The 27,894-nt window shown below is 44.4% G+C and overlaps 1 long non-coding RNA gene across 1 annotated transcript in view; it reads right to left on the reverse strand.

The window, feature by feature from the left end:
* The window catches only part of LOC134366479 (uncharacterized), a 38,407-nt gene extending 10,513 nt beyond the window's left edge, over window positions 1-27,894 (reverse strand). Inside the window, exon 1 of the long non-coding RNA XR_010022326.1 lies at window positions 27,809-27,894. This is a non-coding gene — a long non-coding RNA (uncharacterized LOC134366479). The remainder of the gene's footprint in view (window positions 1-27,808) is intronic.

The raw sequence follows: 27,894 nt of genomic DNA on the forward strand, positions 1-27,894 counted from the left end.
TACTTCACTCAACAACACAATAGATATTGTTCTGAAACTCACTTAAAACTATCACCAAGAAAAATGACACACAGGGCCATAAAACACACTTTAGAAAACTTAAAATAATAGAAGTCACACAATGCATGCTCTCATACCACAATGGAATTAAATTAGAATTCAATAAAAACACAATAACTACAAAATCTCCAGAGTGACTAAACGAAACATTCAAATAATGCATGGGTCAAAAAAAACATTAAATATATTTTAATTAAATAAAAATATAACACAACTTAGGAAAAATTGTGGGATACAGCAAAAGCAGTACTTTCAGGAAAATTTATAGCATCCAATGCATATATTAGAAAAGAAGACACATCCAAAGTTAATAATCTAAATTTCCACCTTTAGAAACAAATAAACCAAAAAGAAAATTAACTTGGAAGGAAGCAGAAGAAAAACAACAAAATTTAGAGCAAAAATATAATTGAAAACAGGAAATCGGAAGAAAACCACCAACGACAAAAAAGCTGATTTTTTAAAAAGATCCATAAAACTGATAAGTCTATATACTAGGCTAGCTAAAAAGATATAGAGGACAGAAACTACTAATATCAGAAATGAGAGAGAGGACACCACTACATTTCCTGTGGATTTTAAAAATAATAAAGAAACAGTATGACCCTTCTCTGTGTACACATTTGCAGTGCATTAAATTATGTCCCCCCAAAACTCACTAAACTTGAATTTTGTTCCCCGTGTTTTATATACTAGAAACTTGGTCCCCATTGTGACTGTTAAGAGGGCGGGAAGTCCTATTAAGGTAATTGAAAGGTGGGGCCTTGAAGAGGTGATTAGATTGTAGGGCCATGCCATAGTGAATGAATTAAAAATGTTGGTCATGGGCATGGTTTGGAGGGCTTTAAAAGGAGGGTGAATGAGGAGGTTAGTCTCTCACTCTTTCTCTGCTCCACCATTTTCTGCCATATGAAACCCCCGGGTCACTGCTGCCACCACCAAGACCCTCACCAGATGAGTTGTCTGGACATTGGACTTATCAGCTTCTGAAACTATAAGCAATAAATTTCATTTTCTTCTAAATCACCCAGTTCTGTATATTGTGTTATAAGCAACAGACTAATACAACATTTCATAACCTAAATGAAATGGACCCAGTCCTTGAAAGATACAATTTACCAAAACTCACACACAAAAATAAACAATCTGAATAGGCCTATACCTATTGTGAACAGTGAGGAAATAAATAACAAGCTTGAGAACAAAAATCACCTGTCCCAGATGTGTCCACTGGGGTACTCAACCTAACATTTAAGGAAGAAATTATAACAATTCCCTACAACCTATTTCAGAGAATAAAAGTTGTGATACTTTCTAACTCATTCTACAAGGATGGCATTATCTCAATACCAAAACAGATGAGATATTACAAGAATAGAAAACTATAAACCAGGGGATAATCTGTTAGTTCAGTTGGTTACAGGATGATGCTGATAACACCAAGATCCAGGGTTTGATCCCTCTACTGGTCGGCCACCAAAACAAAACAAAAAGAAAACTACAAACCACTATTTATTATGAACATACATACAAAATCCTCAACAAAATATTAGCAAACTTCATTCAACAATGTTTAAAAAGAATTATGCACCATCACCAAGTGGTATTTATCTTTGGCAGGCAAGGCTGGTTCAGTATTTGAACATTGATTAGTGTAATTCATCACGTTAAAACACAAAAGAAGGGCAGGCTGGATGGCTCAGTTGGATACAGCACAGCCTTGCACTAGCAATGTCAAGGCTTTGTATCCCTTTACCAGCAGCTGCCAAAAACAAACACACACTAAAAAGAAAAAAAAAAGAAAAAAAACACATAATCATACCAATAGATACACAAAAGCATGTGACATAATACAGTACTCGACATTATAAAAACTCTCAGTAAACTAGGAATAGAGGGGAACTTCATCCTTAATGGAGAGAAACTCAAAGCTTTCCCACAATATCAGAAATGGCAGAAGAATGTACCCATTCAACATCCTATTAACAGTATTGGCTAATGCAACAACACAAGGAAATAAAAGATATACAGATTGGAAATAAATAAAACTGTATTTGTTTGAAGATGGCATGATCATCTGTGTAGGAAAGCCAAGTAAATAAACAGAAAAACTGGAATTAATACATGATGACAGCAAGATTACAGGATACAAGGTTAATATAAAAAGTCAAACACTTTTCTATATACCAGTATGGCCATGTAGAATTTAGAATTAAAAACACAATCTCACAAATTACATTAGCAGCACAAGAAATGAAACAGTTGCAAATAATAGATCTCATACATAGAAAATTAGCCAGAATACACAAAAAACTCCTACAAAAACAAAAACAATGTGATCAATAAATGGGCAAAGGACCTGTATTTCTGCAAAGATGATATATAAATGGCTAACAAGCACATGAACAAACGCTTAACATCATTAATCATTAGAGAAATGCAAATCAAAACCACAATGAGATATCACTTCACACCCAATAGAAAAGAACAAGTGCTGAAAAAATTGGAATCTCTGTACACTGCTGGTGGGAATGTAAAACAGTGTAGCTGCTATAAAAAAAAATAGTACAGAACCTTCTCAAAAAATTAAAAATAGGATTACCATATGATCCAAAAATTCAACTTCTGTGTATATAACCACAATTGAGGGAGTCCCTCTGAATCTGTTCTGACTCTAGGGGCAGCCTGATTCACGAATCATTTTCCCCCTTTCTTTTCTTGCTCAATTAAACTTTGTTAAATTTAATTTCTTTAAATGTATTCTTTTATCAGATTGGTGTCAGAGAAGTGGGATCCGAAGTAAAACTCCAGCAACCACCAGGATCATCAGGAGATAAGGTGAGGTTCCTGTGGAGCAAAATTATTCTCACTGCTCTCTTTTTTCTAACAGAGGTCACGGGTGAGTTTCCTCTCAGATTTGAAGCACCACTAATGTTGTGCTCTGAGCTCTCTGATTTGAGCAATATTTAGACTAGGCAGGATGGAACTGGATTTGATAATTAATTGGTTTGATTCAGTTAGAGGTCTCTGACCTCAGCTAGGTGTCTTTTAGGTAACGGCGTCTGGGACTCCAGCTAACTTTATGTATAAAAATATGTGCATTTTTATAAAATGGGTTAACCTTACTAGGGATAGCTTGGAATCAACATGAACATGATGGGGGAGTTTTAATTTGCATAAAATTATTTATTTGAGAGGTATATTAGAGAAAAAAAGGAATCAAAAAGGCCCACAAAAGCAATGAAGTATATTCTTTAATTGGTATGCAGAGGTGTGTAATAGACAAGATGAATCAAAAATTGACTCCTTAAAATATTTATTTCAGAATGCAAATGAAAGTCTTAAGCAACAAATGACAAAATGAAAGAGAACTGTTCTTTATCTGTTTCTATCTAAATTCTCTGAGTCCACTAACCCTTTTGCTCAATTACCCTTTTCACCCTGTGGATGATGAAAAAAGAGAGGTTAGATAAAGACCTTATGAAGTGAGACTAACTGATCAGCCAAGCCTTCCTTCTATAACCACCTTTACTCTATGGTCTATAACTGTGCTTTCATCCATTGCAAAGGACTTCCCTAAACCAAGGAAAAATCCTCAAAAATTTACTGAAGAATTTAGAATCTTCAGAGGATCTTACAATGCAGGATTCCTTAACCTCTACCAATTTAGTAACATGATACTGCACCTTGCTGAGGCAGGAAAGCAGATGGCAACAGCAGGGTAGGACAAACTTGAGGAGCGTATTAGTGAATCCAAAACCTCCAAAACCTCCTCACAAGAAGGGCCAAAAGAAGCTTGCAAAGTAGCTGAAAACCTTTTATGTTTAATTCCTAAGATTTTTCCACAGAAAACTGATTGGCCAATCATCCAATTGTGCAAACAAACAACAAAAAAAGATGAACTAGTTTCAGGTTACAGAACTGGCTTAGAAACAGTGTTTGTCAAATACTCTGGGCTCAAAATAGAGCAAGGAGTATTATTGCAGGGGCTAAAAGAGCAGTAACTGCACTATTTGTAAACAAATTTCATCTTGCACTTAGCAGTTTGATTAAAAAGAAGGTACAGATATGACTGAATTGGTGGCCTTTGCTGAAAATTTCAAGAAAGCTCTAGAACAATAAAAGACTCCCAAAGCTAAGAAGCTTATGTCTCTCCAACTATAACAATACAGAGGCCAAGACCAAAGCGACCATTTCACATTTTTTAGAATCCCAAGCCAGAGGTCCCAGGACAAGAAATTCTTTACCCCAACATGGCTGCCTTTTTTGCCAACAACCAGGACACTGGACGCATGATTCCTTGCTTTTACATCACTCCACCAATAAGCCTCCTCCCTTTAGGTGGAACTATTTCCCTACTAGCAGGGAGCCAAAGAGATTTTAGCCTTGCTCACTGTAATCAGCATTGCAAGGCACTGAGGGGATTCTCCAGTAAATTGCTCCCCACGATACCTTCAAATAAGCATAAAGAAACAAGAGTTACATTAATAGGGAATTTTGTACAATACTGCTGGGTACTGGAGCCACCTTATCTACCATAAACCCCACTTTAATAAGCCAACAAATCCCTCACAATAAAAAGATCATTTCTGTGGTGGACGCTTCAAATCAAGTTCAACAGGTTCCCATATCTGAACCCATCCAACTGACCTTGGGGCTATATTTCAGAAATACATATCTTTTTACTATGTGATACCACTCCAGTAAACTTGCTAGTGTAAGACTTCCTTTCAAAGCTAAAACAGCATATAACATTCTCCTCGGTGGGAGAAATAATTTTAGTTTCCTGACTCCCCTGAACCAGAACTGTTATGCTCCCTTACAGGTAGAAATGGATAAGATTGAAAACCAGGCTTGTAACACCCCTGAAATTTCTAAAATACCTGAGTGTTTATGGGCCTCTTCCTCAAGTGATACAGGAAGGATTAAAAGTGTGGAACCTATAAAAGTTCAAATAAGTCATTCTAAACCTTTGCCCAAATTACCCCAATATCCACTAAAACCCAAAGCAATTCAAGGGCTCTTGCCAATTACAGAATATTTAATTAAACAAGGATTTATAATTCTCTGTATCAGTTCTTATAACAGTGTAATCCTACCAGTTAAAAAAAACAAATTGATGATGCTGGAGATTTGTTCAAGATTTATGAGCAATTAATAAAGTTTTGATATGTTTCCTGTGGTCCAAAACCCTAAAACCTTATTATCTAATGTGCCTCCTGACTCAAAATAGTTCATACTAGTAGACCTCTACTCAGTTTTCTTTAGCATTCTATTTCATGAAGAGTCTACACATGCTTGCCTTTACTTAGAGAAATCAACAGTATACCTGGACTGTAATGTCACAAGGGTTTACTGAAGCCCCTGCATATTTTCCTCAGGCATTGCATTAGGACTTCATAACCCTACAGTTTCCTTGAAACTCTATTCTTATTCAGTATGTAGAGGACTTGTTATGCTCTCCCACTAAAGAGTGCTCCAAAATGGACTCAAACTGCATTTTACAGCAACTCAGGAAAACAAACAAACAAAAAAAGCTTCAATGGAAAAGCTTCAGTTTTCAAGAAGAAAGTCCACTATTTATGACATGACTCCTGCAAGGATTTCCCTCTTACCTGAGAGGCCAAACACTATCTAGTTTTCCTTGGTCATTGAACAAGAAACAAGAGGTTTTCTTGGTCTTGCAGGATATTGCAGAACCTGGGTCCGAAATTTTTCTTTAATAGCTTCACCATTACGTGAATGCACTAGAAATACATTACTAGAGCTTTTACCTTTGAGATGACAGTCATAAGCAGGCTTGTAACCAAATGAAATTGGCCTTACAACAGCGTCCAGTTTTAGGACTTCCGAATTAAACCAAGCCCTTTTATCTTGTTTGCTCATGAATGTAACAATCAGGCATTAAGAGTTCCTACTCAAGAACATAGGGAAAAACGTAGGCTCATTGCAGATTACACAATGAAATTAAGACTCAGTAGCTAAGGCACATCCTAAGTGTTCCAAAATAATAGCAGCACCAGCCAAGTTGACAGAAGTTTTATCTGAGCTGATTTTAGGGAATAAACAATTTGCAAGTCCCATGTAGTATAGAAAGTCTATTAAATTCTGACCAAACAGCATTTTTCAGCAAGTAGACTAATCTCTTATGAAATTCTTCTCCTGTCTCCTTCTAATCTTCATTTAAAATGCTGCAATCCTCAAACCTGCTACTCTATTTATTACCTCTGCCTGACAATGCTGAGGACAATTATGTAAGGATAGTATGAGAAACAGTGGCCCTTCCTGTAGACTTATGAGATACTCCATTGGATAATCCCAAGTTAATACTTTTTGTTGATGGGTCCTATGAAAAAATGAAGAAAAATATCAGGCAGGGTATGCTGTCACCACCCCAAATGAGTCAATAGAGAAGGCAACTCTGCCTCAATTTAAGTCAGCTCAACCTTGGAGTTTTTGCTCTCACCAAGCTTGTCACATAGGTAAGGAGAAATTGGTATATATACAGACAGCACATACGTTTTTGGAGTAGTACATGGTTTTGGCATGTTATAGAAACAATGAGGGTTTCTCACTTCTAGTGGGGTCCCCATCAAAAATGGACTCCAAGTAGATGAACTCCTTTCTGCTATCCTGTAACCATTACAGACTGCCATTATTAAGATTGAGCCTCAGAACTGAACCTGAATATTAAGGAAATGCATTAGCACATTTTAATGACAAATCTAACCTTAACCCTAAGCCTACCCCTAAGTGTTCGGATATGCAACCTCAATGCACTCCATAAGATTGATCCACATCAACTGCCTTATCACAAGCTATGTAATAAATACTGCAATGTACCTGATTTAGAAAAACAAACCTGGCATCTAAAAGGATGCAAACTCAACATTAAGCATGGAATCACAGAGGGCCCAGATGGCCACCTGGTCCTTCCTGAGTCTTTAAAGCTTCCATTGTTAAATGCTGTGCACTCTACAGCTCGTCATGGAGCAGACAAGATGATCTAAATTATGAAAAAATATTGGTAGGGTGACTGTTCCAAAATTGCTAAAATGGTTTAAAATCAATGTTCACCTTCTCAGACTCATAATTCTGGGAAGACAAAAAGTTAAAGTGGTGTGTTTATACCCCCTGATGGGTCATCTGAATACCTACAGATGGATTTCATTCAGCTGCCACCCTCAGTGGGGTTTCAGTATGTTCATGTGATAGTTTGCATGTTTTCTGGTTGGGAAGAGGCTTTCCAGGTAGAAAAGGCAGTGCTATGACAGTAGCTAAGAAATCACTAGAAAACGTGTTTTCTTTATGGGGCATCCGTAGAGAAATCTCCAGTGACAGAGGAACTCATTTTACTGGGCAAGTTATAAAACAGTTAAGTCAGGTGTTGCGAACATGATGACACTGCCATTGTCCATATCACCCTCAGTCTTCTGCAAAGGTTGAAAGAAGCAATGGCATATCAAATCTAAAAGAGCCAAAGCTAACTGAGCTGACTGGGTAGCCTTGGCCTAAGGTGCTGCCATTGGCTTTAATGGCAATCAGATCTACTCCCACTGGAAAACATAAGTTGACCCCTCATGAAATAGTCACTGGAAGACCCATCCCTTAATAATAGAACCTCATGCATCTCTTGGTCTCCTAAACTCTGATATGACTAAATGCTGCAAGACTTTAATGTGTTATGCCGAAGTGTATTTCCACCAGGTAAAGGAAGCTTTTGGTGATCCACCAACGGAAGACAATCAAATTCTTCATGGTCTAGAACCCAGACACAGGGTCTTCTGGAAATGGCCTCAGAGAAAGGCTGCTCTTGAACCCCATAGGAAGGGTTCATACCAAATTCTTCTAACCACTCACACTGCAGTGAAACTTCAGGGCCTTGAACCTTGTGTCCATGTCTCACAACTCAAAAGGACCCCTCCAAACTCTTGGAACTGTATACTTGTTAGAGACTTTAAGGTAAAGCTGACCAAGGAAACTTCTCTCCTGTAGTAGACAGTCATAGAAGTGGACAGTTTTCCTAAGAACAGAGATCAAGGGTTCTCTGCCATAATGAAAGCCTTATGCCTTTTTTCCTTTTCTCTTATTTCCTGCTGTCCTAATTCTGTCCTCTTCCCCAAAGGAAAATCCATGGCACCGTAATCAGTGGATGGCTCTAGCCCAAGCTTATGCTTTCTCACAAAGCCAGAGCAATTGTTGGGTTTGTGGGCTAATACCAAAAGATCAGCAAATAATTCCACTGATACCAATATCTTACTGTGTTCCCAATGAGTCACCATGAAACCTCAAAGAAAGAGTGGAAAGCTATCCTTGACATTCTAAACACCATGGCTTCTTGTTTTCCTGCACCCACTAGAAACAAGTCTGGCTTTTCCAGTTAGTAATACGATTGTTACCAAATACAGAAATCTTACCCGAGTGATGCCTCCAAAAGGTAGATTGTGCTCCCATGCATCACACACTCAAGATCTGGAAATTACCTACGTGGGTACAAGCAATTGTTTACATAATGTCTAGGGTCCTTTTTCCCCAAATGTAGTTACACACCCTTACAGCATGTTATAACGGGCCCCCCAAAAGTAAATTTCCCACTGCACATTGTTCAGGAACTATGCAAATTTATGAGCAAACAGATTTAACTGACCTATGCTCCAATGCAAGTAAGTAGGTGGCTCTCCTTTCCAACTACCAAGGGCCTATATTGCTTGTGCAGAGAACCCACTTATTTTGTGCTGCCTCCTCGCTGGTTTAAATCTTGCTATTTGGCCTGGCTCACTCATGTTTATTCAATAGATTCCCCTGAACTTTCTCATAATGGCTTCTGTGATTAGGGAGCCAAACTGTCAATAACTGAAATTACCACCAACCTTGAAATAGATGAATTTAAGCTAATTTCTACTGAGGAAAGATTCCAATGGGGTCCTGGTGGCTCACTTTTGGTGGTATTGGGGTATCAGTTGTATGGATTTTAAAGGCAATCCATACATTGGGGAAAATCTTAGATTTTGTAGCTAATCAGACCTCTCTGGGTTTCAGACATGTAGAAGTCACTGTTCAAACAGCATACGCTAACATATACATTCACTTAATGGAACATCAAGCAGCTTTAGATCTCCTTTTTGCTCAAGTTAGGGGCTTATGTTTAGTACTGAACAAAACTGTATGTTGTACCATCTCTCACCTGATTTCTTACTACAGAAAGCTTAATTAGAAAAGTGCCTGACAGTGCTGTTTCCATAGACACTGTCACCACATACACTGAGAAAATCTCACAAGACAAAGGAACACATGATGTGTTTACAAGAGCAATGAACAGTTAGTTTGCAGGCATCCTAAGTGGTGGGTGGTAAGCATGGGCTTTCCAAGGTTTCTAATCTTTGTATGTCTTCTAGTACATCTCCAGGTTATCATGACTTGTGTTCCTAGGCTAACAGCACAAATGAATGCTTCTTTTATTTATTTATACTGAAGAAATATTTTTAAAGATTTTTATCATTATTAGCATATTCTTTCTTACAAATCCTGATATTTCTTTATGCCCTTTACCCAGCGTATCACTTCCCAAACCCCTTTCCTATCCCCCCCCATCTCTAGTACCCTTAGGTTTGTTCTCTCCTTCTGAAAGTTCAATGTATGCTGGTCTTTTCTTTCTTTCATTTCTTTCTTCTTCCCTCCCTCCCTTGCAGCCAGTTATGAGAACATGTGGTATTTCTCTTTCTTTGTCTGGCTTATTTCATTTAACATAATTTTCTCCAGACTCATCCATGCTGCTGCAAATGACAGGCTTTCATTCTTTTTTATGGCTGAGTACTATTCCATTGTGTATATATACCACGTTTTCCTTATCCAGTCATCCATCAATGAACACTTAAGTTGGTTCCATATTTTGGCATGCCACTTTACAGAGAACTATGGTCCTTAATTGCTACCATATCCCAAAAAAGGAGTATGACCAATTAGACTCACATACTCATGAACTGCGTAGACTGCATGAACCGTGAATTGTCTGTTTTGGTTTAGCTCATTTCATAATAACTCTTGTTTTAGAGTACACTTTGGCCTTTGGCTATTATCCTTTGGATAGTCATCGTAGTGCCCCTGGTGTGCTGTATTCTCTCACGTCTTAAATGTTTTGTGTATAACCAACCATCAAGCAATAAATGGACTCATTTCAACTAGACCAGCAATAACATAAAGAATTGGTCAACTGGTGTAATGTTAAGACTGGTGAACTCCACACTGAGACCAAAGACTACTTGTAAATTCCAAACTGAGACCAAATAAGTCATTTGTGACAGTGATGGAATAATGTTAATGCCAAAAGTTTCGGTCAATCTCTCAAAATTGAGAGGCTGACCAAAGGTGGATTAAATCAAACTAATATTTGGCCTGACAAAGCCTCTGTACTTTCATACTTGAGCTCTTATGTATAAGCCACAACCTAACTTAGTACTAAACAAATCAAAAGCCTCACTTAGAAGTGTGTTTCTGTAATGACAGCCGAGGGTCAGACAGTTACATGCAGTCAACTGTTATACAACGCACTTCCATTTTCTGTTTGCTATTTTTCTGTCTATAAATTTTAACTGCCCATGCAGCAGCAGCAGTGGACTCCCTCTGAATCTATTTGAACGCTGGGGGCTACCCAATTAGCAAATTTTTTTTTCTTTTCTTGCTCACTTTTTTTAAAAAATGATAACAAAATCTCAGAAAGATATTTGCACATCCATCTTCATAGCAGTATTAGTCACATAGTTATGAGCTGCAAGCAACCCAAATATTTATCCATGAATTATACATATGACCACTACCTTTTGTTTATATATGCACAAAGATATAAAATGGAAGAAAACTTGACATATGCTTGCTTGAGATGGGAACTTGAGAATATTATGCAAAGTGAAATAAGCCACTCATAAAATAACAAATACTGTATGGGCTCACTGACATAAGTCAAAGATTTAAAACACAAAGTAGAATGGTGCTTCTCAGAGGCTGGGAGAAGGGGAAATTGAGAATTGTAATTTAATGGGTACAGTGTTTCAGGTTTCCAAGATGAAAAAGTTCTGGACATCTCTTGCACAACAGTGTGAATATTCTTAACACTACTTAAAGGTTAAAAAATGAGTCAAATGTTGAATACCATGTTGTGTGTTTTATATCAAAACTTAAAGTCAAAACTATTTTAAAAGCCAATATATGAACCGAATGAAAAAAAATTTTTTTTAAATTTGATTAACTGAAAAGAAGTTAGAAGAGGAAAAGCAGAGGAACAAAAGGCAGACAAGACAAATAGAATATATGTAGCAAAATGGCAGACCTAAATCCAACCTTATTAATAATTAGTTTAAATGGAATTAGACTAAATACGTAAGACAAAAAGACTTTCAGGTTTGATAAGTAAGACCCAACAATATGCTGCCATAGGGATACACATTAAACACTGTATTAGTCCATTTCTGTTGCTTATAACAGAACACCCAGATACTGGGTGCATCCCCTTCCCAGTGACCCTGTCTAAAGGGAAGTGTCCCCCAAATCATATCAGTCTACTCATCATGTATTCTATATATGTGGAGGGGCAGATGACAGGCCACTGGACCTGACTTAGTTGGGCATTCAGCCAGTGCCATAACAGCAAAAGATTTCTATGGCTCGTGACAGGGAAAAGTATATTTTGTATGTGGTAGAATTTGTAGCAAGAGGGGTAACTTTAAGAAAACTTAAAAACATGACAGGTCTTTTTGAACTATAAACAGACAACGGTATATTAATAAAAGCTACAGACAGAATAATTGACATAAATTTATAGAACCAAAAGTTTCAAATTATGAGTACTTCCTGTGTTTACTGTCCCTTGTTCAAACATGTTCCACTAACTCCTGAATGTTTTCTCCCCTCAGATTCCTAAGCATGTCAACACATGTGCTGCCTAGAAGCAAACACACCTTGTAGGTTTTGATGATAATGACCTTTCCAATGGAACAAAGTGACTTTCTTAAAGTACTAACAGCACCCCCCCCATAGAAATTAGAATACCATGAAAAGAACAAACAAAACTAGCAGGAATTGCCACCAAATAACATTAGAGATGAAAAACAGGGAGGAGTCCAGGAGAAATCCCATTTCAGTGGCTTGGATCAATAGCATATGTAAGAGAAAAAAGGGAAATGAGGTTTTAATTTTGGATTTGTTGACCTTGAGGTACCTTTTGGATAGCTACAAAGAAGCATTCATCAGAGAGTTCAACCTATGGTCAAAAGACTGGGGAAGAAATACAAGGTGGAGAGAAATAAGAGTGCAAACTACAGAAGACTGAATTGGCCAAAAAGAACTGCAAAGTGACAAGAATAGGGCCCAGAATGGAGCACCCTGATGAGCTATGTTAAGGAGAAGAAAGTAGAAAAATTCAGGGGAAAAGAAAGAAAACCATCACTGAGGTCATGAGAGAAATGAACATAGAAGAATTTCCAGGAGAAGATCATGAACAGTAGTTTTAAATGTGGCAGAAAATTCAAGTTAGGCAAAGACTAGAGAATGGTCATAGGATTTTAGGGTAATTTTGTTATAATTCCAGCCTTCATCCTTGCCTCTAGTACAGCCTTCCAAAAGCTGTGTGGAACCACACTATTTTAGAAACTTCAGAAAAACCTTATGAAGCAATTTATCCTTTAGCACTAGATAACCATTTCTACTGCAGAAAACTGAAAGTGTTCATTTCCAGGTTGGAAGTGAAAAACTTTCCTACGGACAGTGCTTCAGGCTTTGGTGCCAGCAAGTCTTCATATCCCATGAGAATTTAGCATACGCTCTTCTCAGATTCTATTCCAGTCCCATAAGAAATGTGAGTGTGTTGTGGGCTCATATGCGATTCAGTAACGCCAAAATGGCGATTTAGGCAAGGCCCTCTCCATGCGGCCACCTAAAGATGGCGCTGAGAGGAAGCAAGGTGTGAGGGGACAGCTGGGTTCCGCATTTTGTTTTTGTTTAATTCCACTGGCAGCCCTGGTTTTCCACGCTCATGATCAAGGCATGATTGCTTAGTATAGCTTAAGGAACCCCCATGCATGACCGCGTGATCTTTACCCTGATTGGCTGGGCGGAGGGAACTCCCCCGCTGGCAAAGCTGAAATACGCTTGCTTAACAAACAATAAACAAACTGCTTGATGGAACCCCTGTAGTGTCTGAGTGTCCTTTCTACGGGGCTGGGTTGGCGGGCAGATCACTCACTCCCCCCAGGGAGATCACCTGGCCGTCTCTAGGGCCGAGGGGTGAAGCATTAGGGCAGCTCGCTCTTGGGTTTGGCGTGGGAGAGGTTAGGGAAGGGAGGGAAAACCTGCTGGTGGAACCCAGCAGCTGGTGCCCTGTGTGAGGAACCCTACTTTACTCTCCTCCTCCTCTCCTCCCACTCAGGGGAGCCTGGCCAGCCGTGGGATGGTTGGCAACTGATGGCGAAGCTAAGCCTTTGTCTGGGAACCTCCAAGTGTGAGAGGGGTCAACGCCCTGTGGGATCAAGCACAAAAAGGAATCGGGTGAGTGACGCGGGCCATCAGCTCCCCTACTTTTTTTGTTCCATGTAAGTGTATGTTTGTCGGGTGTCCAAATCTGTCTCGGGCCAACGTCTGCTGTGGCCAGCTTAGTTTCGCTTTTGAGTATGTTTTGTCCTTGTGATCCAAGTATACGGATGGGCAGTGTGTCTAGTAAAGGAGATGATCCGGCCCTTAAGGCCCTGTGGTATCTGCTTAAAAGTCGTGGGATCAACCTCTCTGACACCACAGCCCACAGAACATGGGAGACCATCTTAGCGCCAGCCCTCTGGGTCCCCTCAGCGAACCTCTTCTCCTTTGAAACCTGGGACTGCGTGCGAACTCTGGTCCGGCAGAGGGAGGTTCACCAGGGGGTCGAGCCACTCTTGGGATTTTACCCCACCATGTCAGCCCTTAAGCTCTGCTTCCCAGCCCCCTCCATGGGTGGGTCAGAGAGTGTGGAAGTGGAATGCCATTGGGTACAATTCACCTAAGAGCGAGTCCAAATGGCGGGCTTGGCCGAAAAAGCGGAAGATGCTAATTCACTTCTGCCTGATCCCCCTTGCAAGGTGGGGAGTCAACACAGTCTTTATCCTCCCCTCCCACCTCTGGAGGGCAAGTATCTCGCCCCTATGCAGGGGAGCCCCAGTGACCCTATGGCTCAAGGGGCGAACGGCGCCCCGATGGCCGCCTGGGGGCCTCCCCCACCCTTTGGGGAGGAGGCCCTGGCATCCATTGCTGTACCACCTAAGCTGTTCAGGGACCCCTGGGAGTGTCAGCCAGCGAGAACTAATCAGCCCCAAGTCTACCCCATAAATGTCAACCCGGGGGGCAATAGACCGGCCGTTTGGTACCCATGGGAGGCGGGAGACCTAAAAGTGCCAAAGAAGGCAGTAGCTGAGGATGGCCCTAACTCCCCATGGTCCGAAATCATTCCCCAAGGGCTGGCCCACCAGCCCTGTACTACCCAGAATTGGAAAATGCTGTGCTGGGCAGTGCTGCCCAGCAACCTTTACATTAAGTTTTACGCCTTCTACAAGGAGGAGTGTCATCAGCAAGCTGAAAGAAACCAAGCCGCCAACCCCCCAATCCCAATCACATTTGGGATGCTCTCGGGGACAGCAGACCAGTACAGTACAGGGATACAGCAAGCAGCGATTCCCCCTCCTTACCAGGATCAGGTCAGGGCTGCCGCGCTATCTGCATGAAGAACTCACAGAGGGCCCTTCAGAACCCCCGACATCGGGTATTACCCAAAGGCCCACTGAGAACCTCCCATCCTTTATCGCTCGGGTTGAGGAAAGTATCAAGAGGAAGTCCCCCCTGCCGTCCCTTAAGGGATCAATTTATTAAAATGCTGGTGTGGGAAGGAATGACCACCGACCACAAACTGGCCTGCACCAGTCTTAAAGAAAGATCCCTGGAGAGGTGGGTCGTAGCTGCCAAGGATGTGGGGACACAGCATCACCAGTCATGATCCCTTTCTGCCTCCCTGAGGGCCCAAACAGAAGCCTTAATGGAGGCCATGACCCATGCTATGGCCTCTTTGGCCCTCCCCAGTAAAACCGGGCCCCAAGAAAGATGGTGCTTCAGCTCTGGGGAAATTGGGCACTTTAAGAAACAGTGCCCCAAGGGACAGGATTCACCCCCGGGGCACCCCCCAGTAGGGGGTAAGCGGGGCCAGCCCTCTACCCCCTACCCCCAGTGCTGGCAGGGATTCCACTGGAAGAGGGAGTGCCGATCCAAGTATGACAAGCACGGCAACCCTTTAAACTAGGTGGGGGGCACCTCCCAGCCCTGTTATCCCAAGGGAGTAATTCAAGTCTGCACAAGTGGAGCTATCGTGTCCAAACACAAGAAAGGCCCTTAGGGCCAACTGGACCGTCCCCATCGTTGAGGGGGTTAGACCTAAGATGGACATCACTGTCGGGGGGAAAGCGGTTCCGCTGCCTTATAGATTCAGGAGCGGACTGCACTGTCCTCCAAAGGGAGGAAACCCCCCCCCAATTGGGAGCTTGTCCCCAGGCCTAAAATCATTGGGGTAGGGGGCCAAACACCTTCATATGAAACCAAAACATACATCCAGTGGAAGGACGCTGATGGCTTGGTGGGTCAAGTCAAGCCACTTATTGCGTCGGGGCTTAACGCCAATCTCTAGGGCAGGATATCCTAGGGCAGGCTGATGCATATATTACCACTGACCACAAGGGGTTTTATGATGACCTTCTGGATGAGGAGGAATACCAACAGCAGTTTCACGATCCTGCCCCACGATTCAGTAGTATTCCCAATTATGGAGGGGATCCTGAATTCAAGAGAGCAAGATCCCATCAACCCTGCTCCAGAATCATAGTGAACCCCCAATCCTAAGTGCCACTGCCCTGACCCCCCCATCAGGTGGAAGGAGGACCCACCAGTATGGGTGGAGCACGGCCCCTCCCGTCCTCCAAGTTAATGGCTTTAAAAGATATCATTATCAAACAGCTGCAGTTGGGCCACATACGCCCTTCCTTAGTCCCTGGAACACCCCTGTGTTTGTAATCCGCAAGTCATCAGGCAAATGGAGAATGCTCCAAGACCTTTGGGAAGTTAACAAGCGCATGGTAATCCAGGGAACACCCCTTCGGGGAATGCCCTGGGTTCCTGCCATTCCCAGCCACTTATACTTGGCAGTGGTCGACCTCAAGGACTCCTTTTCTATCCCTTTACACCCCCGGGAGTGTGAGAAATTTGCCTTTTCCATCCCATCTGTCAATTACCAGGGACCAGACCAGCATTACGAGTGGATGGTTTTGCCCCATGGCATGGCCAACAGTCTCGCCTCTTGTCAAAATTATGTGTACTGGCTGCTTCAACCTGTCTTGCAACTCCTGCATGTCACACTATATGTTTATATGGATGACATTATTTTGGGCAGCCCCTCTTCGGAGGGGCTGTCATCGGCTTACCAAGTGTTGCTAACATGCTTAACCCAAGGAAATCTGTATATTTCTGATGATAAAACCCAAATGATGCCTCCTTTTAAAATATTGGGTTCACTGTTAATGCTGGAGGGGGTCAGCCCCTTAAAACTGCAATTATCTGTTAAAAGTGAATACACCCTGGTAGAGCTACAGAAGGTACTGGGAGAAATTAATTGGCTTCAGCCCTGGCTACCCTTGTCAACAGGGGATCTCAGTCCTCTGTTTGAGTTGCTGCAAACCCACAGTGACACTCAAAAAATCATGTTGCAGAAAAAACATCAGGACTGCTTCTGCACCATCCAAGACTGGCTAAATCAGGCTCAACTCGGCTGGTTCAGTATTACCAAACCATTGCAGTTGTGGCTTATTGACGGCCAGCAATCTATGATGGCTATGCTGGTCCAAGACAACACATGTCCAATGGATCCATGTATCCTTTGGGGGGGCCCCCCGGGTGTATACCTTAGTCGACCAAACTGATTTGCTTCAAGAAGGAAGGACTACTGCTCTGCGCTGTTATGCTAAGAAGCCTGACAAAATTGTCCTCCTGTATAAATTAACAGATTTTACCTGGTTCGCAAGAAATAACAACAGAATTGCCATAGCTTCAGAGGGGTTCAAGGGAGTTATTGACTGTCACTATGGCCCTTGCAAGTGGCTAGCAGCAATCAGCCATTTGCCCTGGGTGGCTACCCCCAGCTATTCTCCCCCCATCCCCTGTTAAACGGGTGCAATGTCTTCAAAGATGGAGGGCGAGCCGGGGTGGCAGTACTAGTGTTTGCACCCATGGGCCAGTCCCCTGGGGCCCCCAAGCGAACCCTTTTCTGGCCAGCCAAGGGATCAGCACAATTTAAAGACTTGCTGGCTGTTGCGCTGGCCCTACAAAATGTCCACAACCCCATGAATTTGTTCTCAGACAGCCTGTACGTTGTTAACCTGTTGCCAGGACTGCCGCGCTCCCACATACGCTTAGATGACAACCCCATCACTCCCCTTATGATACAAATCCGAACATTGCTGCAGCAACGGGAGTCCCCCATTTTCCTCACACATCTCAGAGGGCACTAGAACTTACCTAGGCTGCTCTCATCGGGCAACAATATTGCTGACCGGCTATCATCCAGCGGGCCCGAGGTCAACACCGCTCAACAGGCCGCCCAACTGCATGAGCTAACGCATGTCAATGGGAGAGGCCTTCACACCTGTTATCCACAGGTCCCCATCCCCCGGGGCAAAAAAATTGTCCATACCTGTAAGTCATTCACCCTATTTGCAGGTCCCACCGCTGCAAGCCCTGGGCATTAAGCCCCGGGGATTGAAGCCCAACGTATTACGGCAAACTGATGTAACTCATTTTCCTAGCTTCGGAAAGTTAAAATACATATTTATGTCCATTGACACTTATTCCCACACCTGTTGGGCAACAGCCCACTCAGGCAAAAAGAGTAAGCATGCACAAAGCAATTTATTACAGTGCTTTGCTGTTTGGGGCCTCCCCTGTCAGCTAAAAACTGACAATTGCCCCTGCTTTATCAGCTCTACCTTTAAAACATTTTAAACACGTGGGGCATCCAGCATACCACTGGCATCCCCCACAACCCACAAGGCCAAGCCATCATAGAAAGACAAAATCAGGTATTAAAAACACAACTTTTAAAACAAAAAGGGGAGACCACCAGCCCCTACGTGCAACTAGGCACAGCCTTATTTACTTTAAACATTTTAAATTTTTCCCAACACAACCCCCTGTCAGCGTTTCAAAGGCACTGGGTAACTCAGCCAGCTCAGCTCGAGGCTCAAGTAAGATGAAAAGACCTCCTCACGGGCCAGTGGCAAGGCCCTGACAAGTTATAAACCATGGGCCGAGGGTTTGGATGTGTCTTCCCCATCAATGCACCCAGCCCCATATGGGTGCCCGCCTGAAACCTCAAGTCCTCTCCCCACGTCCACAAAGATAACATCTCCAACAGTTTGGAGGAGTGCAGTCTCTCCCCACTCTTCGCAGAACCACCATAACTATGCTCATCTGGGTCAGAGAAGAGATTGACCTAGACCTGGACAGGATGCAAAAGGCAGTTGGGTACTTGCAAATATCTCTAACGTCTTTGAGGTTGTTTTACAGAATCGCCGAGGGCTGGACCTCCTGTTCCTCCAGCAAGGGGGCCTCTGCGAAGCCCTCGGCGAAGAGTGCTGATTTTACGCTGACCACTTGGAGGTGGTTACAGATTCCCTAGCTAAAATTAAAGAGGGGAATGAAAAACGCAAGCGGGAAAAAAGCGCCACCTCTAGTTGGTTTGAAAATTGGTTCACCACCTCCCCTTGGTTTACCACCTTGCTTTCTGCTGTGGCAGGTCCTCTCGTTATTTTACTCCTTTTAGTTTCCTATGGGCCTTGCATATTAGGAAAAATAGTGGCCTTAATAAAAAGAAATATCAGATCCATCACCATGCTCACTCAGGTGGTTGAGCAAGTAGCACAAAACCACAACCCCTGAAACCCGTGGGTCAACATGGCTATGCAAAAGCTTCATGCCGGGGTATAAGGGTTCCGCCATCACCCCCCCTTCCCTCCCCCCCGTGCTCAGTTGGACAGTCAATGATGGGTAAGATCCCCTATCAGTGGGGACAACCTAAGACAGGCACAACCGCATGGGAGACGGTGAGGCTGAGCTAGCCGCCGTCGGCTACCCTCAAAAAAAACAAAAAGGGGGAAATGTTGGTGTAAGAACCCAAATGCCCCAAGGGATCACACCCTGATCACATAAGCCCTTCTCGGCCGCACCCCATCATGGCGCTGGTTGCCCTTCTCTTCTGCATTCTCCTTCCCGCCAGCGTGAATTGCACGCCAATCAGCTCCCCCCCAAGCCCCATGCGGTATGCTAAATAGGGATTGTATTTTAAACCAATCAGCTTTCCCTTAAAGCCCTATATATATGTGTGTGTGTGCTACCTAATAAATGAGCTCTCTCCGGTGGATCGTCAACTGGTGTCGACTTGTCCTTTCATTTGGTGCCGAAACCGGGACGGAGTTCCCCTCGAGCGGCAACACTTTACGAATCGCAGTGGTAACACTTCTCGAGTCGCCCCTCGGGAACTCCATCCCGCCAGGACCGGCCTCCCTTCCACCGCTCACCACTGACGGTCCACCCTTGTCCATTCTTTTTGGCGCTGGCTCCTTCCGCTCACCACCGGCTCGTTATTAGGTAAGCCCCCTTTCCTAAAGGGCACCAGCCCTTTTTCAGGATACCACAGGGAGTCTAGCCGTGATCGTCCGGTAGCCCATAACGCCCATACCCACCCCACCATGGTCTTCACGACCACCATAAATTCCCAAACTATAACAGGTTTCAAAGCCCCGGTAAACTTTTACTTTCATTTTTGGAGGTTAAAAGCCCCATTCTGTTCTCTTCTTCTCTCTTTCACCCTCCTGTCCACCACTCTCTTCTCTCCACCTCCCGGGTCCGGGACCCGACCAGAAATTCCTAGCACTAGGTTCCTTCAGGCACCGAGCTTTTGCCCTAGAGAAGTGAAGGTCTGAGTGATGACCCACACCTCCCTTCTCTCCTCCTGGTTCGTACCTGAACCTGCCGGGACTGACGTGACCTACTGGGGACGCCCTCTAGGATCCCGCCTTTCCCAACCAGCCAAAGGATCTGTCTTATCACTAATCTCTGTCCGATTTCTGTCTAAATTCCCATTAAGAGACCAGAATGGGCGCTTCCTCCTCCTCCCTAGGGCACTCTCCACTTCAATGCCTTCTGAAAAACCTCACCAACCTTTCCCTCAGGCCGGATATTAAGCCCAAACTCCTCACCAAATTCTGTACACAAGATTGGCCTTATTATCCTTTACATAATCAAAACACATGGCCCCCTGAGGGCACACTAGATCCTAACATTCTACGAGACCTCTTTAACTACTGCCAGCACATAAAAAAATGGAAGGAGATCCCCTACATCGAGGCTTTTCGCCTCTTGGCTCAGAACCCCACCCTCTGCTCCTCCTGTGCTCCCTCTCAAGTCCTTTTAGCCTGTAAACCATCTTCACAGTCACCCCTCGATTCTTCCACCTTCGACCCTGCTGATGAACCCCCACCCTACCAACCTCCTCCTCCCCTGTCACCTTCTGCACCTCCTGTGCCATCCACTCCTCCATCTTTACACTCCCCTACTCCTAACCCACTAAGCCCCCCTTTCACCCCTTCCCAAGGACACCCCCCCACCCCTTTAACAATCGCCCCACTACGTGAGGTAGCTGGGGCTGAAGGAGTAGTTAGGGTCCATGTTCCCTTTTCCCTAGCTGACCTTACAGAATTAGAAAAGACTAGGCTCTTTCTCTACCGACCCTACCACCTACATTAAAGAATTCCAATGGATCCTGCAGGCCTACAGCCTCACATATCATGACATCTTCATGCTCCTAGCCAATACCCTCCTCCCCGAGGAACGCCGCAGGGTCTGGGATACAGCCCAAACCCATGCCACTGACACCCATCGTACCAATCCGAATCACCCACCAGGCCCCCAAGCAGTCCCAGAACAGGAACCTAACTGGGATTATAACACAGCCCAGGGAATCCAGGCTCGAGACCGTTTTGCCTCTTGCTTAATAATTGGCCTCAAAAAATCGGCTTGCAAGGTCGTCAATTTCCAAAAAATTCAAGACATTGTCCAAAAAAAGGAGGGAACTCCCTCCAAGTTCCTCAATAGATTAACTCAGGCCTTTCAACAATACACTAACTTAGACCCCAACTCAGAAAATGGCCGGCATGTCCTTATGACCTATTTCCTGGCCCAATCCTACCCCAACAGTAAAACTAAACTTAAAAAATTAGAGCAGGGTCCTGCGACCCCTCAGACCGAAATCCTGTCAGTGGCCTTCATGGTTTTTCATAATCGGGAGGAAGAAAAGGAACGTCAAAAACAAAAGGCCAACCACACCAACTTCCAGATGTAGGCCCGGCTTATCAAACCCCCTGGGTGCCCTCCCACAGCCTCCACCTCTAAGCCTCCACCTGGAGCCTGCTTTAAATGTGGAAAGGAAGGGCATTGGGCAAAGGCTTGCCCCACCCCTTGGCCACACACCACTCCTTGTCCAAAGTGCAAAAAGAAGGGACATTGGGGATCTGATTGCTCACTCGCCTGAAGGGGTGAGGGACCAACTGCCCCACAGTCCCCCGAACCGTGGACACCACCTATGGTGGGCCTCGCTGAGGAGGACTGACAGAGCCTTGGGCCCTTCCCGACCATCTCAATAACAAAGCAGGAGCCCAGAGTATCCATGGTTGTCGACGGCCACCCAATATCTTTCCTCCTGGACACTGGAGCCACCTTTTCGGTCTTAAGGGAATATAAAGGCCCAACCACCTCCAGCAGCTCTCCTATAGTCGGGGTAGGAGGTAAACAAATCTTTCCCCCAAAAAACCCCTCTTTTAACCTGCTGCCTTCAAGGCACTCAATCCGTTTTCTCCCATTCCTTTCTAGTCATGCCACAATGCCCCATCCCCTTGTTGGGTCGGGACATTCTATCACAGCTTCAAGTCTCCATTACTTTGCCCCTGTCCTCTTCCTCTTCCCCCGTTTCCTTCCCCCTAGCGCTAGTTCAAGCCCAAGATCCTACTAATCCCTCCCACCTTCCAGAATCCTAACCTTCCTATCCTCATTTCTGGAAAATCCTGCCCTATCCTTCACTACCTGCCCACCCCTAAATCTGGCCACCCTACTGCCTATACCAGATTCCCCCAACACGCCTTTGCACAGCTGCGTAGAAAGCCTTCAGAATTTCATACCTTACCGCTCTTCCATCACTGAGGGGCCCCTGTCTCACACTGCTCTTACATGGTTCACGGATGGGTCCTCATTCAAGGAAGGAAACACTCATTACGCAGGGTATGCCATAGTCTCCCTTGATTCGGTTATAGAGGCCCAACCTTTACCCAAGGGTACTACCAACCAGCAGGCCGAACTTATCACCGCCACGCGAGCCTGCATTCTAGCTGAAGGAAGAACTCTTAACTTATACACTGACTCCAAATATGTCTTTCATATACTTCTCTCTCATGCCGCCATATGGAAAGAACGCGGTCTGCTTAACACCAAGGGTAACACAATCACCAACTCAGCTTTAATCTCCACATTAATTGAGGCATCCCATTTACCTTGTGAATTAGGAGTCATTCATTGCAGAGCCCACCAGAGGGACGATTCCCCAATCACTCGCGGGAATTGTAAGGCTGACCTCGCCACACACACTGCGGCACGGCACCCACAGACACAAAACCAACTTCCCATTCTTCCATACGGCTCCCAAGGTTCACAGACACCCTCTCAGCCTCAACCGCCTAATGATGATAAGTCCTCTCTCTTTCGCTTGCTCCATGTCCTGTTTCACTCTAGCCCCCAAGCTTTATCCCAGTTTTTACAAGCCTTCTTCTCAATCACCCCATCTGACAAAGCCCTCCTGCAAAAAATTTCCTCCTCATGCACAATCTGCCAGCGTACCAATCCTAACACCCCTCTCAAACCTGGGCCATACCCCTCCCACCAGGCCAGAGGTCTCACACCCGCGGCCGACTGGCAAGTCAATTTTATGCACATGCCTTCTGTCCGGTGCCTCAAATACCTCTTGGTGTTTGTTGATACCTTTTCAGGATGGGTAGAGACATTCCCAACATCCAATAAAAAGGCCTCCACCATAGCCCAGACTCTCCTTTCCCAAATCTTCCCACGATTTGGGATGCCCACTTCCATTCAATCTGACAATGGACCTGAATTTACCACCCAGATAATACAAAAACTCTCCCAGTCACTCTCTCTCCCCTGGCACCTACATTGCCCTTACCAACCTCAGGCATCTGGAGTAGAGAGAACCAACGGAACCTTAAAGGACATACTAACTAAATTGGCTCTGGAATTACACCTTGATTGGGTCCGTCTTCTACCTCTTGCTCTACTCAAGACCAGAGCTCTCCCAAAAAGGCCCTCCAATCTTTCCCCTTTTGAAGTCGTGTATGGTAGGCCCCTCCTACCCTTGGGGATAACAGCAACTGAAGGACCCATACCACCCACCATGGCCTTACCCTTGCTCTCCCACCTTCGCACTGAATTATGGAAGTACCAGGACTGGCTATTTCCAGATCCGTCACTTTCCAAAAATCACCTTTCACTCAGCCCAGGCCAATTAGTATTCCCCCGGAACCCAAAACCCCCCTAACCCCTAAGTGGGAAGGCCCATGTCCTGTCATCCTTTGCACTCCAACTGCTGCTAAACTTGCCCTGCCAGGTAATCATGTTACTCCATGGATTCATATTTCCAGGCTGAAGTGTAAACTCAGGATCTGCCCTCGGCTACCGAGAACTCCAATAACAAGCTGCAAAAGAACTTAACACACCATTCTTTTAAGTGTATCCCTCATCCTACCGACCCTTTCAAACTCCGCCTATCCCGGACCTCACCTTACCCCCAATTCCGGAGACATGAACCTTCTCCTTGGCCTTCTCCTGTTCTTTTCATTTCACCCAGGGAGCTTTCAGGCCTCTCTGCTAGCTCCCCAGGGTCACTCATTTACACCTGGCAACAGATCATTTCTGAAACACTCATCTTTCTCTCTCTCTCCTGGAAATTGTTTTCTCTCATGCTACCGCTCCTGGCAGCCATCCCCTTAAACGCTTCCCTTCCTCAACCATTTATAACCACACCTTCGCCCCACCAGGCTCTTTCTTCTGGTGCAATGGAACCCTCTCTACCTCCATCCAGTCTAATCTTACTGTCCCATGCCTTCTTGCCACCATCGTCCCTTAATTCACTCTGTACTCCAATTCAGAACTGTTCTATCTTCTTCATCCACCCTCAAAACAAAAAGGGGCCGCCTTCCTCCCAATCATGGTTGGTATTTCCCTAACAACATCAGCTGTCGGAGCCAGCCTGTCGGGAGGAGCCTTAGGACACAGTTTATGGGCGGTCAAAGACATCAACACTAAACTTGAAGGGGCTCTAATTTCCACTACCGAATCTCTTTCCTCTCTACAGAGACAAATCACCTCTTTAGCTCAGGTCACCCTCCAAAACCACAGAGCACTAGACCTCCTCACTGCAGAAAAAGGAGGTACTTGCATCTTCCTTGGAGAAGAATGCTGTTATTCCTCATAACCTGCCTTTTCTTGCCCTGCATCATTCTTCAAGCCCAAGTGGGAAAAATTTCTAATCAGGCCTTTAACCAGCTTTTACTTAGAAACTACCAGCTCCTAGATACCGATGAACCCCTCGCCTCATCTCGTGAGCGCCTCAGCCGATGCTGAAGAGTTACACCTTACAGAGGAAATGCATTCCTACACACCCTCGCCACCAACGCCTGGCTGCTCCCTCCAGTCTCCGACTACAAACAATGGAACCAGTGCATGTGCGACTTGTGACTTCAAGGAACGTTTATGGACTTCTCCCCTTTTGAAATTACTTGTTTCTCCACCCTCCTTTGGGGTTTCATAATGGGTATTTATGTACCTTCCTCCCTTTGCTCCCCCCCCACAACGCCCCAGTTCAGCAGGAAGTAGCTCGATCACTTCAACATCCCCTTTCCTAAAACAAGAAAAAGGGAGGAATGTAAGAACCCAAATGCCCCAAGGGATCACGACCCTATTGAAGATGCATGTACAAGTACGTTAATTGGTACACATTAGACACACTATTTTGGGGTTAACGAAAACATAAATTACCTAGTGATTTAGTGAGAATCAATGTTACCTAAAAACACAGCTTAATAATTTAAATAAATTTAAAAAAAAAAAACAAATTTTCAGCAAAACTTACGTTATAGAAATATAGTTAGACAGTATTATTTCTCTGTTAACATAATTTCACACAGGACTCCAGATAACTGTTTCCACTACAACACATCTTTCTTTTAGATACCTAAATATGTGTAAAGTATTCATATTGCAACCAAACATATTTGCCCATGATCATGTAGGTAAAAAACATACAAAATGTATATTTCCTGTGATACACTATTCTAGAAATGTCCAATGACAGTTCTCCCTGCATTAAAGCCCTCGTATGCTATGTTCCAAAAATATACTGGGCTTTCCATGAGACTTGCTTTGGCCAATGGCACGTCAGAAAATGCCATGCAAACATAGGTCTGAAAACACTGGTGCTTGTCTTCTTGGACACTTTGTCATTTTGCAAAGAAGCCCCAGCTAAGCTGTTGGAGACACAGAGCCTAGCTAACACTCAGCACAAACCACAGGACATGTAAGTGAAGCCATCTTGAGCCAAACAGCCTCAGTCAAGGCATCGGGTAACCAAAGCCTCATTGGTAATACAGCAACACTAGCACAGAAACATCTCAGCTGAGCTCACCCCAAAATGTAGATCCATAGATCTTCAAGCAAATAAAATGGTGGATTTTTGTTTTTTCTTTTAAGACATTGAGTTTTGGGTGGTTTCATACACAGAAAGTATTAACTGATACATTTAAGCCCCCAGAACACAGAATGTTTTTTAACAGTTATTATGTAAGGAAGAAAGTCTTACATTACATTTCAAAACTAATCAATATAACTTCAGGACCACACATAAAAGTTATGAAAATCACAATAAATTTCAACTAGATGATCTTTAGTAAGGTTCCTGGCACTAATACACGCCATGTGAATCATAAAAACCAATTATTTGCAAAGAAGTTTTTTTTTTTTTGTACATTATATAAAGTCTGTTTACTTGAAAAAACAAAGATAAAAAGAGTCTGTTATTTCAAGTGAGTACTGCACTGTACCAGGGTACTTCAAAAAGTATATGGCAAAATGAAATGAAAAAAGAACAGGAATATTTCCATGAACCTTTTGAACCACACTATATTTTAACTGCATTTTAAAAAATTGGTTTCAAGTGGAAGGAAGATGCAGAGCAATTCTGCCATTTTAAGTAATGGAAAAAAGGCTCCTATTTTATTCCTTCAGAATTTACAATTTTCAAGAACAGGTTACTGACATTAACTGGGAAACAACTGTGTTACTTACCCTTTGAAGTGACATAATTGACAGAAAGTGCTGGAGATAAAAAAAGGACAGGCATATTTAAGCCAACATTTGTTAAACCAATGTTTGTCTAAGTTGACTTCAACACGACAAAACTAATCTCAAAAGAAAAAAACTCTTGTTTTGACTTAAGTGTGACAAAATGGAGAACACTAGCCAAAAAGGCAGGACCTCTACCATCAACAAATGATGTGACCCTGGGCAAGTCACATTTCCTCAAATCCAACTATTTTCAACCACCAGAAAAAACTATGAAGATAGCGGGACCATCAGCATTATCTCTAGGTGTCAAAATTGGTGACAGGCTAGGTTTGAGAGGAAGTGCGGGAAGACTGAAGGAATGGGACTGTTCAGCGAGCACTGTAGACAGATCCTCTCCACCCTGGAGAACACCTTCAAGCCCCCCTCAATAAGGAACATTTCCTGGGCCCTTGCCAGGTCTCCTGGACCAAACTCACCTTTCCCTGCCGGAACTTGACCCAAACCTTCCAATCTCACCCAGTCTCCCATAGCTATGAATGAGGTATTATTAATCAACTACCGCCCACTCTCGCGCGGGCTGTGCAGAGCTCGGATCTCCACCTTTCGGGGACTCTTGCCTCTGCTCTGAAGCGCTACCGAGAGGGGTCAGGCCAGGGGGTTGTTCTCTCAGGCAGGATTCCTACTCACGGGGCTCCCTCCTTCCAACTTCGTAACCCCTCCTTACCCCAAAGTTAACCGGGCCATCTTCACCCAGAACCCCTATCTCCCTCTTAGAAGTCCCTGTCCCTAGAAACTAGGTCACCCACACACTTCCGTAAACGCACACCAGCAGTGCTGCAGGGGACCACAAACGTCACCGCTGCAGAGACACCACGACGCCGCACAAGCACAACCGCCTCATAGCAACGCTGGGTCCGCACACTCCTCAGAGGCGTTTCTACGGACACCCGGGCGCACTTCTCTGGCAGTCGCAGGCTCACGTCCCGGACGGGAGAAGTGAAGGGCCCGCAGGCCGACACCAGGCTCCCTCCCGGCGGGGCTGCCGTGCGAACTTGCCCCACCCCCACCCCAGTCCTGTCGCCACCCCGGGACTCGCTCCCCGTCCTCTGAACTCCGGGAACCCGCTCGTGCACCCCGGAGCGGGCGCCCGGCCTCCCACCAGCGGCGCGGATCCTCCGGCCACGCGGCAGGTGACGCGCAGCCGGCTGCCCCTTCCCCGGCCCCGCCAGGCCCCACCCACCTGAGGCGTCCCGCGCTGCAGCTCGGCCAAGCTCCGGGACACCCGGCCCGCCCCCTAGTCCCCCGAGGCTCCTCTGTCACCGTCCG

This window comes from Cynocephalus volans, chromosome 18 (assembly GCF_027409185.1).
Source record: "Cynocephalus volans isolate mCynVol1 chromosome 18, mCynVol1.pri, whole genome shotgun sequence".
In the NCBI taxonomy this organism is placed as follows: Eukaryota; Metazoa; Chordata; class Mammalia; order Dermoptera; family Cynocephalidae; genus Cynocephalus; species Cynocephalus volans.